We start from the raw sequence: 18,783 nt of genomic DNA, 5'->3' as shown, positions 1-18,783 counted from the left end.
CAGCCGATGTGCTTGCTAGCTGCTCTTGAAGCTCCGCCGCAACCTCTTCGCAGCTTTCGTCCAACGACGCTCTTTCCATTCTGCAACAAAACTATGCTTTCACTCGCGAAAAAAAAACACAACTCCCGATGGCAAGATTTACGTGCCTACTTTCGCGCGGTATCGTCCGTTCGTATTACGCGTACTACTTCGCAGTGAAGATTTAAATACGATTAAATATCGCGAACGAGTGAGTGAAACGATACTAATTTTGTGAAGTGTTGAGAATGCCGCGAAAGTCCAAAATTAATTCTGTACGATATCTTAGTTTACAGAAGAATCACAAAATTAGTGTTTTATTTCAGCAAACAGTCGCGGTTAAAAGAGACCGAGGGCGCGTCCTTCGGCTCTATTTATCCCTTTTTTCCCAGGGCGCCATCGCAACCGCCGCTATAATAATGGTGGGCACTGTCCCACCGTTGTTTCTGCTCTCGAAGCTCTACAACAGCAGACGGCTGTTGTAGGGCGTAAGCGTTATCAAAACAAACGCATTTACAACAAGCATCCTCCTGCGTTGGAGGCTCTGCTGGTATCAAAGCTTGACAAATTGGTCATTTTTGGTGAGTTCTCTGTCTCGATCAACGCGGAAAAAGCATCCCCCTGCGTTGGATGCTCTCCTGGTATCAGAGCTTGACAAACTGGTCATTTTTGGTGAGTTCTCTGTCTCGATCAACGCGGAAAAAGCATCCTCCTGCGTTGGATGCTCTCCTGGTATCAGAGCTTGACAAACTGGTCATTTTTGGTGAGTTCTTTGTCTCGATCAACACGAAAAAGCATCCTCCTGCGTTGGAGGCTCTCCTGGTATCAGCGCTTGACAAACTGGTCATTTTTGGTGAGTTCTCTGTCTCGATTGACACGGAAAAAGCATCCTCCTGCGTTGGATGCTCTCCTGGTATCAGAGCTTGACTAACTGGTCATTTTTGGTGAGTTCTTTGTCTCGATCGACACGGAAAAAACATCCCCCTGCGTTGGATGCTCTCCTGGTATCAGAGCTTGACAAACTGGTCATTTTTGGTGAGTTCTCTGTCTCGATCAACGAGGAAAAAGCATCCTCCTGCGTTGGATGCTCTCCTGGTATCAGCGCTTGACAAACTGGTCATTTTTGGTGAGTTCTCTGTCTCGATTGGCACGGAAAAAGCATCCTCCTGTGTTGGATGCTCTCCTGGTATCAAAGCTTGACAATCTGGTCATTTTTGGTGAGTTCTCTGTCTCGATCAACACGGAAAAAGCATCCTCCTGCGCTGGCTGCTCTCCTGGTATCAGAGCTTGACAAACTGGTCATTTTTGGTGAGTTCTTTGTCTCGATCAACACGGAAAAAAGTATCCTCCTGCGTTTGATGCTCTCCTGGTATCAGAGCTTGACAAACTGGTCATTTTTGGTGAGTTCTCTGTCTCGATCAACGAGGAAAAAGCATCCTCCTGCGTTGGATGCTCTCCTGGTATCAGAGCTTGACAAACTGGTCATTTTTGGTGAGTTCTCTGTCTCGGTCAACACGGAAAAAGCATCCTCCTGCGTTGGATGCTTTCCTGGTATCAGAGCTTGACAAACTGGTCATTTTTGGCGAGTTCTCTGTCTCGATCAACACGGAAAAAGCATCCTCCTGCGTTGGATGCTCTCCTGGTATCAGAGCTTGACAAACTGGTCATTTTTGGCGAGTTCTCTGTTTCGATCAACACGAAAAAAGCATCCTCCTGCGTTGGATGCTCTCCTGGTATCAAAGCCTGACAAACTGGTCATTTTTGGTGAGTTCTCTGTCTCGATCAACACAGAAAAAGCATCCTCCTGCGTTCGATGCTCTCCTGGTATCAGCGCTTGACAAACTGGTTATTTTTGGTGAGTTCTCTGTCTCGGTCAACGCGGAAAAAGCATCCTCGTGCGTTGGATGCTCTCCTGGTATCAGAGCTTGACAATCTGGTCATTTTTGGCGAGTTCTCTGTCTTGATTGACACGGAAAAAGCATCCTCCTGCGTTGGATGCTCTCCTGGTATCAGAGCTTGACAAACTGGTCATTTTTGGCGAGTTCTCTGTCTCGGTCAACACGGAAAAAGCATCCTCCTGCGTTGGATGCTCTCCTGGTACCAGAGCTTGACAAACTGGTCATTTTTGGTGAGTTCTCTGTCTCGATCGACACGGAAAAAGCATCCTCCTGCGTTGGATGCTCTCCTGGTATCAGAGCTTGAAAAACTGGTCATTTTTGGAGAGTTCTCTGTCTCGATCAACACGAAAAAGCATCCTCCTGCGTTGGATGCTCTCCTGGTATCAGCGCTTGACAAACTGGTCATTTTTGGTGAGTTCTCTGTCTCGATTGGCACGGAAAAAGCATCCTCCTGCGTTGGATGCTCTCCTGGTATCAAAGCTTGACAATCTGGTCATTTTTGGTGAGTTCTCTGTCTCGATCAACACGGAAAAAGCATCCTCCTGCGCTGGCTGCTCTCCTGGTATCAGAGCTTGACAAACTGGTCATTTTTGGTGAGTTCTTTGTCTCGATCAACACGGAAAAAAGTATCCTCCTGCGTTTGATGCTCTCCTGGTATCAGAGCTTGACAAACTGGTCATTTTTGGTGAGTTCTCTGTCTCGATCAACGAGGAAAAAGCATCCTCCTGCGTTGGATGCTCTCCTGGTATCAGAGCTTGACAAACTGGTCATTTTTGGTGAGTTCTCTGTCTCGATCAACACGGAAAAAGCATCCTCCTGCGTTGGATGCTTTCCTGGTATCAGAGCTTGACAAACTGGTCATTTTTGGCGAGTTCTCTGTCTCGATCAACACGGAAAAAGCATCCTCCTGCATTGGATGCTCTCCTGGTATCAGAGCTTGACAAACTGGTCATTTTTGGTGAGTTCTCTGTCTCGATCAACACGGAAAAAGCATCCTCCTGCGTTGGATGCTCTCCTGGTATCAGAGCTTGACAAACTGGTCATTTTTGGTGAGTTCTCTGTCTCGGTCAACGCGGAAAAAGCATTGTTGAGAATGCCGCGAAAGTCCAAAATTAATTCTGTACGATATCTTAGTTTACAGAAGAATCACAAAATTAGTGTTTTATTTCAGCAAACAGTCGCGGTTAAAAGAGACCGAGGGCGCGTCCTTCGGCTCTATTTATCCCTTTTTTCCCAGGGCGCCATCGCAACCGCCGCTATAATAATGGTGGGCACTGTCCCACCGTTGTTTCTGCTCTCGAAGCTCTACAACAGCAGACGGCTGTTGTAGGGCGTAAGCGTTATCAAAACAAACGCATTTACAACAATCTCCCCACCAGTGTAGCGCCCCTGGGCGTTACACTCTTCTAACGTTTGTTTGTTTATCTTATGCATCCTAATCTGTCACGAAACCACGCGGTTTCCCTATCTCGCGCGCGCCTCATTCGTTCGTTTCGCGTTTCCCGACATCCAGAACCGCTATCTTAGCTGCCGGTCTTTCTAGTATCCCGCATGTCGTTTGCACCGTTGCCCTTCTAACCTGACCGTCTTTAGCACGGGTCACTTCTAGAACGCGTCCCATTGGCCAGGTATTCCTCGGTAAATTCCCGTCCGCGATTACCACTACGTCTCCCACCTGGATCGGCGGCACCGGGTGGAACCATTTCGTCCTGCGGGTGAGTGTTGGTAGATAGTCTGCAATCCACCGCTTCCAGAATATATCCGCGTTGGTTTGCAGGGCACCCCATAACGACCGTATTGAAGTCGGTGAATCATCGAAAAAAGCGGCTGCTTTACTCCCATCGGCACTACCGAGCAATAAGTGGTTCGGCGTTATCGGACAGTCCAGCTCATCGTCGATCGGTAAGTATGTAAGTGGTCTGGAGTTGACCATCATCTCAACTTCTGTTAGCGTGGACAGTAACAGTTCATCCGTGGGCAATCGTGGTAAATCGAAGCTACACAGTATCTTCTTTACCGACTGGACTAGACGCTCCCAACTACCACCGAAATGAGGTGCTGCCGGCGGGTTGAAGCTCCACTTCAACTCAGGACTATTGAACCTCGACTTAAGCGTGCTTTCATCTACTTCCTTCAAGGCGTCTTTGAGCTCTCTCGCCGCCCCGACGAAGTTGGTACCCCGATCGCTTATTATCTCCCTCGGCGAGCCTCTTCTTGCGATGAACCGGCGGATAGCTAAAATACAGGAAGCAGTTGTTAGTGCATGAGCTACTTCGAGGTGAACCGCCCTTGTAGTAAGACAGGTGAACAGCGCTCCCCAGCGCTTCTCCGAGTGACGTCCCACGACCACGAGTATCGGTCCAAAATAATCTAGACCGGTATACGTGAAGGCCCGTTGATACACTGCTACCCTCTGCCGAGGAATGTCCCCCATCAGGGGTGGATTTGGCACGGCGTTCCATATTTTACACTGCTGACAGTCTCGTCGTACCCGGTTAAACTCCACTAGCAGTTTCGGTATATAGTACCGCATCCGGAGTTGAGCCACCACTGTTCTGTGGCTCTGATGACAAAAGCGCTCGTGGAAGTCTCTGATGATCAGATCTGTGACGGGGTGTCTTCTTGGTAAGATAACTGGCTTTGCAAACGAAGCCCCTAACAACGCACAATTTGTCAGTCGTCCCCTCATACGTAGTACACCGTTTTCATCAATTTCAGGCAAAAGCTTGTAGAGCACACTGTTCCGGTTAATCGCCTGTTTCCAAGGATGTTTCTTCCGCGCATCGCTGCGCAGGCATTTAATATCGGCAGCAAACCCTTCCGACTGCACCAACGTGTAGAGTGTCCGTTCCGCAGCTAGCAGTTCATCCTGTGTCAGTGGCCCTGTCACCTTCTTCACTTGCCTAATCCGTCGCCGAGTGTTCCCGATATACCGAAGAACATAACCGACCGCTCTCAATAGTTTCTTCCAGCGTGAGAAACGAGTGAAGTCGACTACAGCATCAAACACGGTATGGTGTAACACGCTCTTGCGTATCTCTTCTGCTGTCTCACCCGGATCATTTCTATTGATTGGCCACTTTTCTTCAGATTCCCACAGGAACCCTGGCCCTCGGAACCATCTGCTGGATGAGGTTAAGTCCGGAACTCCCTGCCACTTCGTCCCGTCATCCGCTACGTTGACCTTAGTGGAAAGCCACCGCCACTCGTTAACCTCTGTCGTCTCGACCAGCTCACTCACCCGAAAGGCGACAAACGTGCTGTATCGCCTATGGTCCGATCGTATCCAGCTCACAACGTTCCGCGAGTCCGTCCAGAACACCCTCCTGGTAACCTTCAACCGATGCGTCTTGATGATGTGCTCCGCGAATCGTGCTCCTATCACCGCCGCTTGAAGCTCCAACCTTGGTATGGATAAAAGTTTCAGCGGTGCGACTCGTGTTTTGGACCCAATTAAAGCACACTCTACTATCCCGTCTTCCTCGAAACGCAGGTAAGCCACAGCAGCCATTCCACTTTCGCTAGCGTCGGTGAAAACGTGCAGTTGTACGTTCGGTGCCTTCGATGACGTTGTGGTTCGGTAACACCTCCTGATGGTTACCTTCTCCAGTTCTGGTAGTAGCCCGATCCATCTCAACCACTTCCTTGCAGCTTCACCTTCAATTGGTTTGTCCCAGTGAATACCGGATCTCCATAGATCCTGTAAGAGAACTTTGAGGAACATTAGGAAATGGCCAATAAGTCCTAAAGGATCGTAAATCATCATTAGTGTGCTCAATACTTCACGCCTTGCGGGTAATCTGCCACCTTTTAGTAGCTTCACATCGATACGCGGATTTATTCGAAAGGTGAAGGTGTCGTCAGCTGTATTCCACCACATACCAAGTACCTTTTCGGTACCTTGATTTGAACACATGTCCATCGACGTATCGTTGTTAGCTCCGCTCCGTAACCTGTGTGAGACGGCCTTCTCGTTCGACAACCAATTTCTTATCTCAAAACCGCCCTTCGAATGCACGAACCTTACGTTCTCCGCCAAAGTGACTGCCTCGTCAACGGTCTCGACGCTGGCCAGCATGTCGTCCACGTAATGCTCGTATTTTATACACTGCACTGCTCGTGGGAAACGATCCACGAACCTCTCCGCGTTGAGGTTTTTTACGAAATGAGCACTAGCGGGTGAGCAAGCCGCCCCGAACGTCATTACGGAGACGGCATAGACGCTGGGCTCTCCGCTTGACCTTCTACCATCGTCCCACAGAACCATCTGACTCCGTTGGTCGGCGGGATTCATGCGCACCTGGAAGAACATTTCGCGGATGTCTCCCGTTACAGCGACTCGATACTCCCGGAACTTGTATAGCACTTGAACCAACCCCACCAGTTGATCTGGACCTGCGAGCAAAAACGTGTTAAGGCTAACTCCGTGTACCTGCGCAGCTGCATCGAACACCATACGTAGCTTGCCGGGCTTGTTCGGATTGAGAACCGGAAAGATCGGGAGATACCAATCCCTCTCCGTTCGCTCCGCGATTTCCTCCGCCGACATACGCCGAATGTATCCCTTGTCAACGTATTCACGCATCTTATCGTTTACCGCCTTCGCTAATTTCGGTTCTTTTTCACATTTCCTTTTCAGACACACATAACGTTTGAGAGCCATTTCGCGATTGCATGGTAGGCGCACGTCGTCATACTTCCACAATAGGGACGTTTGATACCGGTCACCTATCAATTTAGTTCCGGTATTCAGCATCTCAACCGCGCGTTCTTCTTCCTTCGGTATCAGTTTGCGGGAAGCGGTGACTCCAATGGAATCCAGAGAGAAGTACGCTTTTAATGCCATGTCCAGCTTCTGACTATTTTCCTCGTTACAGGTACACAAATGAAAATTGTTATATGCGGTGCTACTTACGGGACCGGATGCGCTGCACGGACCGAACATCGTCCACCCGAGCCTTGTCTTTGCGGCGATTGGTTCGTTGAAACCACCTTCAACACAGCGTAGCGGTTTCCCCAGGTAAATATTGTTCACGCCTATCAGGATGCGCGGTACCACATTCGTGTATGAAGAGATTGGGATTCCTTTTAGGTACGAATGCAGCTTCACCATCTTCTCGATCGACAGAGTCTGTGCTGGCAACGAGAGATCTCGCAAGGTGTGTACCTGTCGTAGGTCGTATACCACCGCTCCTTGATGCCTCCCCGAGATCCGCAGCCCAACCTCTAACGAATCGGCCTCGTTCCGCACAGTGTCGTCCGTCCACTTCAAGCACAAGGGGTTCAAAGTACCCTCTATACCCAGTTCTTCGATCAGCCCGCGATCCACGAATGTAGCTGAGGAACCCTCATCTATAAACGCATAGGTGTTTATATTCGCCTTCTCACCATACACTACAACGGGAACATATCGGAAAAGAGCGTTAGTGTTGTTGCCGAGATGTGAGTTAAGTGAGTGAGTGATTAGTGTGTTCCTGTGCGATCCTGGTTGTTCTGTGCTGTGTAACAGTTGGTGGTGCATTTCCTGGCACCCGTTAGTACCACAGCGCGTCCTGACGAAACATATGCCCCTATGCGTTCCTAGGCACGAAGAGCATAATTTACGCCTCTGAATGTGTGTGCGTCTCTCCCGCACCGTCAATTCAAGAAAACGTGCGCAATCGGCTAGCGTACGGCAGGAATCGTGGCACAGGACACAAGACGTTCTTCGCGCTGCACTATGGACGTTTACGTGTGCGGGTGCTTTTCTTACCGGTAGTGATCGTGTCGTTTCGGGTCGTATCGTTCGTTCGAGAGTCTTTGCCGCGGCGCCCGCGGCCGTAGCGATTTCGGAAAACCATTTATCAAATTCACCTATGGTTTCCCGCGACAGCTTAACTTTGTACCTGGCCCACTCTAGACCTCGTTCGGCGGGAAGCTTTGCTACTAGCTCCCGTAGCAACGTAACGTTGCAATCGTAATCGCGTAACCCGGAAGCCTCTATTGTGGCACACATCTTCCGCACCATTTTTCCAAACACCGCTAGCGACTCTAAGCGTTCGGCCCTAACAGGGGGTAACCTCCTCACTTTCTCGATTAGACTGTCCACTATAAGGTCGGGACGGCCATATTCCGTGCGTAAAATATTTATCACGTTCGCTAGACCGTTCGGTAGCAATAACAGGTGATCCACCGAATCTAACGCTGGTCCTCGTAGTGCCCGCTGAAGCCGAATTAGGTTTTCATCGTCACTAAACCCACAGAGCGTTGTCGATCGTTCGTACGTCGCGATGAAAAGTGGCCATTGTTCAACCGTCCCGGAAAATATCGGGAGCTCTTTTGGGATCGCCTTGCGTGCAGCCTCTTGGCTCGGTGTCAGGAGTGATACGCGAACTGCAGGGCCCTTTTCCTCCGTTACATTCGGCTTATTTTGAATTGGCGTTGCTGCTGCCATTTTCCCAAGCTTGTATGGCCGTCCAAGCTTGGTCTCGCGGTGCGTCTTGATGGAATCCTCCACCGCACGTCTCCACTCCGCATACTCGCGTTCCTGAGCCGCCGCTTGATCCGCTGCCCAAGTGCGATCGTACTCTGGGGGGCAACGGGTTGTTGCTGGGGTCAAGGGTTGACGACCTTGCGCATCGTCCGCCAGCTCGCCGTCGTATCGAAACGATATGGGAGCCATACGTGCCGCCCAGGCACCCGCGGTTGCACTTGGGGTCAAGGGTAGATGACCCGGACCACCATTTCGATGATCGTCGCCATGGTGACGACCCGACGGCGTCACTCCGATACAGTCCGTATCCCGTACCCAGGCTTCCATTTTCCCCACGTAAGCACTCACCTGGCTGCTTCGGTCGGAGATTTCTTCCTCGAGCTCGATTTCCTGCATTTGGAAAGCAAGCTCCCTTCGAGCTTTCGCGAACTCAAACTCCTTTCGAGCCGTTTCAAGCTCAAACTCCTTTCGCTCTATTTCAAGGCGCTTCCGCCTTGCCTCCAAGCTCCGATGTTGCCTCGCTGGTGCCGCGTCCTCGTCCTTCGATGGCTTTTCCACGGCGCTTAGGCGCCTTCCAGGGGAAACAGCCGATGTGCTTGCTAGCTGCTCTTGAAGCTCCGCCGCAACCTCTTCGCAGCTTTCGTCCAACGACGCTCTTTCCATTCTGCAACAAAACTATGCTTTCACTCGCGAAAAAAAAACACAACTCCCGATGGCAAGATTTACGTGCCTACTTTCGCGCGGTATCGTCCGTTCGTATTACGCGTACTACTTCGCAGTGAAGATTTAAATACGATTAAATATCGCGAACGAGTGAGTGAAACGATACTAATTTTGTGAAGTGTTGAGAATGCCGCGAAAGTCCAAAATTAATTCTGTACGATATCTTAGTTTACAGAAGAATCACAAAATTAGTGTTTTATTTCAGCAAACAGTCGCGGTTAAAAGAGACCGAGGGCGCGTCCTTCGGCTCTATTTATCCCTTTTTTCCCAGGGCGCCATCGCAACCGCCGCTATAATAATGGTGGGCACTGTCCCACCGTTGTTTCTGCTCTCGAAGCTCTACAACAGCAGACGGCTGTTGTAGGGCGTAAGCGTTATCAAAACAAACGCATTTACAACAAGCATCCTCCTGCGTTGGAGGCTCTGCTGGTATCAAAGCTTGACAAATTGGTCATTTTTGGTGAGTTCTCTGTCTCGATCAACGCGGAAAAAGCATCCCCCTGCGTTGGATGCTCTCCTGGTATCAGAGCTTGACAAACTGGTCATTTTTGGTGAGTTCTCTGTCTCGATCAACGCGGAAAAAGCATCCTCCTGCGTTGGATGCTCTCCTGGTATCAGAGCTTGACAAACTGGTCATTTTTGGTGAGTTCTTTGTCTCGATCAACACGAAAAAGCATCCTCCTGCGTTGGAGGCTCTCCTGGTATCAGCGCTTGACAAACTGGTCATTTTTGGTGAGTTCTCTGTCTCGATTGACACGGAAAAAGCATCCTCCTGCGTTGGATGCTCTCCTGGTATCAGAGCTTGACTAACTGGTCATTTTTGGTGAGTTCTTTGTCTCGATCGACACGGAAAAAACATCCCCCTGCGTTGGATGCTCTCCTGGTATCAGAGCTTGACAAACTGGTCATTTTTGGTGAGTTCTCTGTCTCGATCAACGAGGAAAAAGCATCCTCCTGCGTTGGATGCTCTCCTGGTATCAGCGCTTGACAAACTGGTCATTTTTGGTGAGTTCTCTGTCTCGATTGGCACGGAAAAAGCATCCTCCTGTGTTGGATGCTCTCCTGGTATCAAAGCTTGACAATCTGGTCATTTTTGGTGAGTTCTCTGTCTCGATCAACACGGAAAAAGCATCCTCCTGCGCTGGCTGCTCTCCTGGTATCAGAGCTTGACAAACTGGTCATTTTTGGTGAGTTCTTTGTCTCGATCAACACGGAAAAAAGTATCCTCCTGCGTTTGATGCTCTCCTGGTATCAGAGCTTGACAAACTGGTCATTTTTGGTGAGTTCTCTGTCTCGATCAACGAGGAAAAAGCATCCTCCTGCGTTGGATGCTCTCCTGGTATCAGAGCTTGACAAACTGGTCATTTTTGGTGAGTTCTCTGTCTCGGTCAACACGGAAAAAGCATCCTCCTGCGTTGGATGCTTTCCTGGTATCAGAGCTTGACAAACTGGTCATTTTTGGCGAGTTCTCTGTCTCGATCAACACGGAAAAAGCATCCTCCTGCGTTGGATGCTCTCCTGGTATCAGAGCTTGACAAACTGGTCATTTTTGGCGAGTTCTCTGTTTCGATCAACACGAAAAAAGCATCCTCCTGCGTTGGATGCTCTCCTGGTATCAAAGCCTGACAAACTGGTCATTTTTGGTGAGTTCTCTGTCTCGATCAACACAGAAAAAGCATCCTCCTGCGTTCGATGCTCTCCTGGTATCAGCGCTTGACAAACTGGTTATTTTTGGTGAGTTCTCTGTCTCGGTCAACGCGGAAAAAGCATCCTCGTGCGTTGGATGCTCTCCTGGTATCAGAGCTTGACAATCTGGTCATTTTTGGCGAGTTCTCTGTCTTGATTGACACGGAAAAAGCATCCTCCTGCGTTGGATGCTCTCCTGGTATCAGAGCTTGACAAACTGGTCATTTTTGGCGAGTTCTCTGTCTCGGTCAACACGGAAAAAGCATCCTCCTGCGTTGGATGCTCTCCTGGTACCAGAGCTTGACAAACTGGTCATTTTTGGTGAGTTCTCTGTCTCGATCGACACGGAAAAAGCATCCTCCTGCGTTGGATGCTCTCCTGGTATCAGAGCTTGAAAAACTGGTCATTTTTGGAGAGTTCTCTGTCTCGATCAACACGAAAAAGCATCCTCCTGCGTTGGATGCTCTCCTGGTATCAGCGCTTGACAAACTGGTCATTTTTGGTGAGTTCTCTGTCTCGATTGGCACGGAAAAAGCATCCTCCTGCGTTGGATGCTCTCCTGGTATCAAAGCTTGACAATCTGGTCATTTTTGGTGAGTTCTCTGTCTCGATCAACACGGAAAAAGCATCCTCCTGCGCTGGCTGCTCTCCTGGTATCAGAGCTTGACAAACTGGTCATTTTTGGTGAGTTCTTTGTCTCGATCAACACGGAAAAAAGTATCCTCCTGCGTTTGATGCTCTCCTGGTATCAGAGCTTGACAAACTGGTCATTTTTGGTGAGTTCTCTGTCTCGATCAACGAGGAAAAAGCATCCTCCTGCGTTGGATGCTCTCCTGGTATCAGAGCTTGACAAACTGGTCATTTTTGGTGAGTTCTCTGTCTCGATCAACACGGAAAAAGCATCCTCCTGCGTTGGATGCTTTCCTGGTATCAGAGCTTGACAAACTGGTCATTTTTGGCGAGTTCTCTGTCTCGATCAACACGGAAAAAGCATCCTCCTGCATTGGATGCTCTCCTGGTATCAGAGCTTGACAAACTGGTCATTTTTGGTGAGTTCTCTGTCTCGATCAACACGGAAAAAGCATCCTCCTGCGTTGGATGCTCTCCTGGTATCAGAGCTTGACAAACTGGTCATTTTTGGTGAGTTCTCTGTCTCGGTCAACGCGGAAAAAGCATTGTTGAGAATGCCGCGAAAGTCCAAAATTAATTCTGTACGATATCTTAGTTTACAGAAGAATCACAAAATTAGTGTTTTATTTCAGCAAACAGTCGCGGTTAAAAGAGACCGAGGGCGCGTCCTTCGGCTCTATTTATCCCTTTTTTCCCAGGGCGCCATCGCAACCGCCGCTATAATAATGGTGGGCACTGTCCCACCGTTGTTTCTGCTCTCGAAGCTCTACAACAGCAGACGGCTGTTGTAGGGCGTAAGCGTTATCAAAACAAACGCATTTACAACAATCTCCCCACCAGTGTAGCGCCCCTGGGCGTTACACTCTTCTAACGTTTGTTTGTTTATCTTATGCATCCTAATCTGTCACGAAACCACGCGGTTTCCCTATCTCGCGCGCGCCTCATTCGTTCGTTTCGCGTTTCCCGACATCCAGAACCGCTATCTTAGCTGCCGGTCTTTCTAGTATCCCGCATGTCGTTTGCACCGTTGCCCTTCTAACCTGACCGTCTTTAGCACGGGTCACTTCTAGAACGCGTCCCATTGGCCAGGTATTCCTCGGTAAATTCCCGTCCGCGATTACCACTACGTCTCCCACCTGGATCGGCGGCACCGGGTGGAACCATTTCGTCCTGCGGGTGAGTGTTGGTAGATAGTCTGCAATCCACCGCTTCCAGAATATATCCGCGTTGGTTTGCAGGGCACCCCATAACGACCGTATTGAAGTCGGTGAATCATCGAAAAAAGCGGCTGCTTTACTCCCATCGGCACTACCGAGCAATAAGTGGTTCGGCGTTATCGGACAGTCCAGCTCATCGTCGATCGGTAAGTATGTAAGTGGTCTGGAGTTGACCATCATCTCAACTTCTGTTAGCGTGGACAGTAACAGTTCATCCGTGGGCAATCGTGGTAAATCGAAGCTACACAGTATCTTCTTTACCGACTGGACTAGACGCTCCCAACTACCACCGAAATGAGGTGCTGCCGGCGGGTTGAAGCTCCACTTCAACTCAGGACTATTGAACCTCGACTTAAGCGTGCTTTCATCTACTTCCTTCAAGGCGTCTTTGAGCTCTCTCGCCGCCCCGACGAAGTTGGTACCCCGATCGCTTATTATCTCCCTCGGCGAGCCTCTTCTTGCGATGAACCGGCGGATAGCTAAAATACAGGAAGCAGTTGTTAGTGCATGAGCTACTTCGAGGTGAACCGCCCTTGTAGTAAGACAGGTGAACAGCGCTCCCCAGCGCTTCTCCGAGTGACGTCCCACGACCACGAGTATCGGTCCAAAATAATCTAGACCGGTATACGTGAAGGCCCGTTGATACACTGCTACCCTCTGCCGAGGAATGTCCCCCATCAGGGGTGGATTTGGCACGGCGTTCCATATTTTACACTGCTGACAGTCTCGTCGTACCCGGTTAAACTCCACTAGCAGTTTCGGTATATAGTACCGCATCCGGAGTTGAGCCACCACTGTTCTGTGGCTCTGATGACAAAAGCGCTCGTGGAAGTCTCTGATGATCAGATCTGTGACGGGGTGTCTTCTTGGTAAGATAACTGGCTTTGCAAACGAAGCCCCTAACAACGCACAATTTGTCAGTCGTCCCCTCATACGTAGTACACCGTTTTCATCAATTTCAGGCAAAAGCTTGTAGAGCACACTGTTCCGGTTAATCGCCTGTTTCCAAGGATGTTTCTTCCGCGCATCGCTGCGCAGGCATTTAATATCGGCAGCAAACCCTTCCGACTGCACCAACGTGTAGAGTGTCCGTTCCGCAGCTAGCAGTTCATCCTGTGTCAGTGGCCCTGTCACCTTCTTCACTTGCCTAATCCGTCGCCGAGTGTTCCCGATATACCGAAGAACATAACCGACCGCTCTCAATAGTTTCTTCCAGCGTGAGAAACGAGTGAAGTCGACTACAGCATCAACCACGGTATGGTGTAACACGCTCTTGCGTATCTCTTCTGCTGTCTCACCCGGATCATTTCTATTGATTGGCCACTTTTCTTCAGATTCCCACAGGAACCCTGGCCCTCGGAACCATCTGCTGGATGAGGTTAAGTCCGGAACTCCCTGCCACTTCGTCCCGTCATCCGCTACGTTGACCTTAGTGGAAAGCCACCGCCACTCGTTAACCTCTGTCGTCTCGACCAGCTCACTCACCCGAAAGGCGACAAACGTGCTGTATCGCCTATGGTCCGATCGTATCCAGCTCACAACGTTCCGCGAGTCCGTCCAGAACACCCTCCTGGTAACCTTCAACCGATGCGTCTTGATGATGTGCTCCGCGAATCGTGCTCCTATCACCGCCGCTTGAAGCTCCAACCTTGGTATGGATAAAAGTTTCAGCGGTGCGACTCGTGTTTTGGACCCAATTAAAGCACACTCTACTATCCCGTCTTCCTCGAAACGCAGGTAAGCCACAGCAGCCATTCCACTTTCGCTAGCGTCGGTGAAAACGTGCAGTTGTACGTTCGGTGCCTTCGATGACGTTGTGGTTCGGTAACACCTCCTGATGGTTACCTTCTCCAGTTCTGGTAGTAGCCCGATCCATCTCAACCACTTCCTTGCAGCTTCACCTTCAATTGGTTTGTCCCAGTGAATACCGGATCTCCATAGATCCTGTAAGAGAACTTTGAGGAACATTAGGAAATGGCCAATAAGTCCTAAAGGATCGTAAATCATCATTAGTGTGCTCAATACTTCACGCCTTGCGGGTAATCTGCCACCTTTTAGTAGCTTCACATCGATACGCGGATTTATTCGAAAGGTGAAGGTGTCGTCAGCTGTATTCCACCACATACCAAGTACCTTTTCGGTACCTTGATTTGAACACATGTCCATCGACGTATCGTTGTTAGCTCCGCTCCGTAACCTGTGTGAGACGGCCTTCTCGTTCGACAACCAATTTCTTATCTCAAAACCGCCCTTCGAATGCACGAACCTTACGTTCTCCGCCAAAGTGACTGCCTCGTCAACGGTCTCGACGCTGGCCAGCATGTCGTCCACGTAATGCTCGTATTTTATACACTGCACTGCTCGTGGGAAACGATCCACGAACCTCTCCGCGTTGAGGTTTTTTACGAAATGAGCACTAGCGGGTGAGCAAGCCGCCCCGAACGTCATTACGGAGACGGCATAGACGCTGGGCTCTCCGCTTGACCTTCTACCATCGTCCCACAGAACCATCTGACTCCGTTGGTCGGCGGGATTCATGCGCACCTGGAAGAACATTTCGCGGATGTCTCCCGTTACAGCGACTCGATACTCCCGGAACTTGTATAGCACTTGAACCAACCCCACCAGTTGATCTGGACCTGCGAGCAAAAACGTGTTAAGGCTAACTCCGTGTACCTGCGCAGCTGCATCGAACACCATACGTAGCTTGCCGGGCTTGTTCGGATTGAGAACCGGAAAGATCGGGAGATACCAATCCCTCTCCGTTCGCTCCGCGATTTCCTCCGCCGACATACGCCGAATGTATCCCTTGTCAACGTATTCACGCATCTTATCGTTTACCGCCTTCGCTAATTTCGGTTCTTTTTCACATTTCCTTTTCAGACACACATAACGTTTGAGAGCCATTTCGCGATTGCATGGTAGGCGCACGTCGTCATACTTCCACAATAGGGACGTTTGATACCGGTCACCTATCAATTTAGTTCCGGTATTCAGCATCTCAACCGCGCGTTCTTCTTCCTTCGGTATCAGTTTGCGGGAAGCGGTGACTCCAATGGAATCCAGAGAGAAGTACGCTTTTAATGCCATGTCCAGCTTCTGACTATTTTCCTCGTTACAGGTACACAAATGAAAATTGTTATATGCGGTGCTACTTACGGGACCGGATGCGCTGCACGGACCGAACATCGTCCACCCGAGCCTTGTCTTTGCGGCGATTGGTTCGTTGAAACCACCTTCAACACAGCGTAGCGGTTTCCCCAGGTAAATATTGTTCACGCCTATCAGGATGCGCGGTACCACATTCGTGTATGAAGAGATTGGGATTCCTTTTAGGTACGAATGCAGCTTCACCATCTTCTCGATCGACAGAGTCTGTGCTGGCAACGAGAGATCTCGCAAGGTGTGTACCTGTCGTAGGTCGTATACCACCGCTCCTTGATGCCTCCCCGAGATCCGCAGCCCAACCTCTAACGAATCGGCCTCGTTCCGCACAGTGTCGTCCGTCCACTTCAAGCACAAGGGGTTCAAAGTACCCTCTATACCCAGTTCTTCGATCAGCCCGCGATCCACGAATGTAGCTGAGGAACCCTCATCTATAAACGCATAGGTGTTTATATTCGCCTTCTCACCATACACTACAACGGGAACATATCGGAAAAGAGCGTTAGTGTTGTTGCCGAGATGTGAGTTAAGTGAGTGAGTGATTAGTGTGTTCCTGTGCGATCCTGGTTGTTCTGTGCTGTGTAACAGTTGGTGGTGCATTTCCTGGCACCCGTTAGTACCACAGCGCGTCCTGACGAAACATATGCCCCTATGCGTTCCTAGGCACGAAGAGCATAATTTACGCCTCTGAATGTGTGTGCGTCTCTCCCGCACCGTCAATTCAAGAAAACGTGCGCAATCGGCTAGCGTACGGCAGGAATCGTGGCACAGGACACAAGACGTTCTTCGCGCTGCACTATGGACGTTTACGTGTGCGGGTGCTTTTCTTACCGGTAGTGATCGTGTCGTTTCGGGTCGTATCGTTCGTTCGAGAGTCTTTGCCGCGGCGCCCGCGGCCGTAGCGATTTCGGAAAACCATTTATCAAATTCACCTATGGTTTCCCGCGACAGCTTAACTTTGTACCTGGCCCACTCTAGACCTCGTTCGGCGGGAAGCTTTGCTACTAGCTCCCGTAGCAACGTAACGTTGCAATCGTAATCGCGTAACCCGGAAGCCTCTATTGTGGCACACATCTTCCGCACCATTTTTCCAAACACCGCTAGCGACTCTAAGCGTTCGGCCCTAACAGGGGGTAACCTCCTCACTTTCTCGATTAGACTGTCCACTATAAGGTCGGGACGGCCATATTCCGTGCGTAAAATATTTATCACGTTCGCTAGACCGTTCGGTAGCAATAACAGGTGATCCACCGAATCTAACGCTGGTCCTCGTAGTGCCCGCTGAAGCCGAATTAGGTTTTCATCGTCACTAAACCCACAGAGCGTTGTCGATCGTTCGTACGTCGCGATGAAAAGTGGCCATTGTTCAACCGTCCCGGAAAATATCGGGAGCTCTTTTGGGATCGCCTTGCGTGCAGCCTCTTGGCTCGGTGTCAGGAGTGATACGCGAACTGCAGGGCCCTTTTCCTCCGTTACATTCGGCTTATTTTGAATTGGCGTTGCTGCTGCCATTTTCCCAAGCTTGTATGGCCGTCCAAGCTTGGTCTCGCGGTGCGTCTTGATGGAATCCTCCACCGCACGTCTCCACTCCGCATACTCGCGTTCCTGAGCCGCCGCTTGATCCGCTGCCCAAGTGCGATCGTACTCTGGGGGGCAACGGGTTGTTGCTGGGGTCAAGGGTTGACGACCTTGCGCATCGTCCGCCAGCTCGCCGTCGTATCGAAACGATATGGGAGCCATACGTGCCGCCCAGGCACCCGCGGTTGCACTTGGGGTCAAGGGTAGATGACCCGGACCACCATTTCGATGATCGTCGCCATGGTGACGACCCGACGGCGTCACTCCGATACAGTCCGTATCCCGTACCCAGGCTTCCATTTTCCCCACGTAAGCACTCACCTGGCTGCTTCGGTCGGAGATTTCTTCCTCGAGCTCGATTTCCTGCATTTGGAAAGCAAGCTCCCTTCGAGCTTTCGCGAACTCAAACTCCTTTCGAGCCGTTTCAAGCTCAAACTCCTTTCGCTCTATTTCAAGGCGCTTCCGCCTTGCCTCCAAGCTCCGATGTTGCCTCGCTGGTGCCGCGTCCTCGTCCTTCGATGGCTTTTCCACGGCGCTTAGGCGCCTTCCAGGGGAAACAGCCGATGTGCTTGCTAGCTGCTCTTGAAGCTCCGCCGCAACCTCTTCGCAGCTTTCGTCCAACGACGCTCTTTCCATTCTGCAACAAAACTATGCTTTCACTCGCGAAAAAAAAACACAACTCCCGATGGCAAGATTTACGTGCCTACTTTCGCGCGGTATCGTCCGTTCGTATTACGCGTACTACTTCGCAGTGAAGATTTAAATACGATTAAATATCGCGAACGAGTGAGTGAAACGATACTAATTTTGTGAAGTGTTGAGAATGCCGCGAAAGTCCAAAATTAATTCTGTACGATATCTTAGTTTACAGAAGAATCACAAAATTAGTGTTTTATTTCAGCAAACAGTCGCGGTTAAAAGAGACCGAGGGCGCGTCCTTCGGCTCTATTTATCCCTTTTTTCCCAGGGCGCCATCGCAACCGCCGCTATAATAATGGTGGGCACTGTCCCACCGTTGTTTCTGCTCTCGAAGCTCTACAACAGCAGACGGCTGTTGTAGGGCGTAAGCGTTATCAAAACAAACGCATTTACAACAAGCATCCTCCTGCGTTGGAGGCTCTGCTGGTATCAAAGCTTGACAAATTGGTCATTTTTGGTGAGTTCTCTGTCTCGATCAACGCGGAAAAAGCATCCCCCTGCGTTGGATGCTCTCCTGGTATCAGAGCTTGACAAACTGGTCATTTTTGGTGAGTTCTCTGTCTCGATCAACGCGGAAAAAGCATCCTCCTGCGTTGGATGCTCTCCTGGTATCAGAGCTTGACAAACTGGTCATTTTTGGTGAGTTCTTTGTCTCGATCAACACGAAAAAGCATCCTCCTGCGTTGGAGGCTCTCCT

The 18,783-nt window shown here is 50.2% G+C and overlaps 2 long non-coding RNA genes across 2 annotated transcripts; both read left to right on the top strand.

Moving 5' to 3' along the window:
* The first annotated feature begins 5,186 nt into the window (after positions 1-5,186).
* On the top strand, positions 5,187-7,172 carry LOC128309630 (uncharacterized). Its single transcript, XR_008288857.1, has 3 exons — positions 5,187-5,409; positions 6,556-6,936; positions 7,009-7,172. It is a non-coding gene; the product is annotated as an uncharacterized LOC128309630 (long non-coding RNA).
* Positions 7,173-14,158: 6,986 nt separating this feature from the next.
* LOC128309632 (uncharacterized) lies at positions 14,159-16,144 on the top strand. The gene is made up of 3 exons (XR_008288859.1): positions 14,159-14,381; positions 15,528-15,908; positions 15,981-16,144. It is a non-coding gene; the product is annotated as an uncharacterized LOC128309632 (long non-coding RNA).
* Positions 16,145-18,783: the final 2,639 nt, after the last annotated feature.

Source organism: Anopheles moucheti, chromosome 2, assembly GCF_943734755.1.
Source record: "Anopheles moucheti chromosome 2, idAnoMoucSN_F20_07, whole genome shotgun sequence".
NCBI lineage: Eukaryota > Metazoa > Arthropoda > Insecta > Diptera > Culicidae > Anopheles > Anopheles moucheti.
Note: the sequence above shows the minus strand (reverse complement) of the source record. Positions and strands in the feature narration are given on the sequence as shown.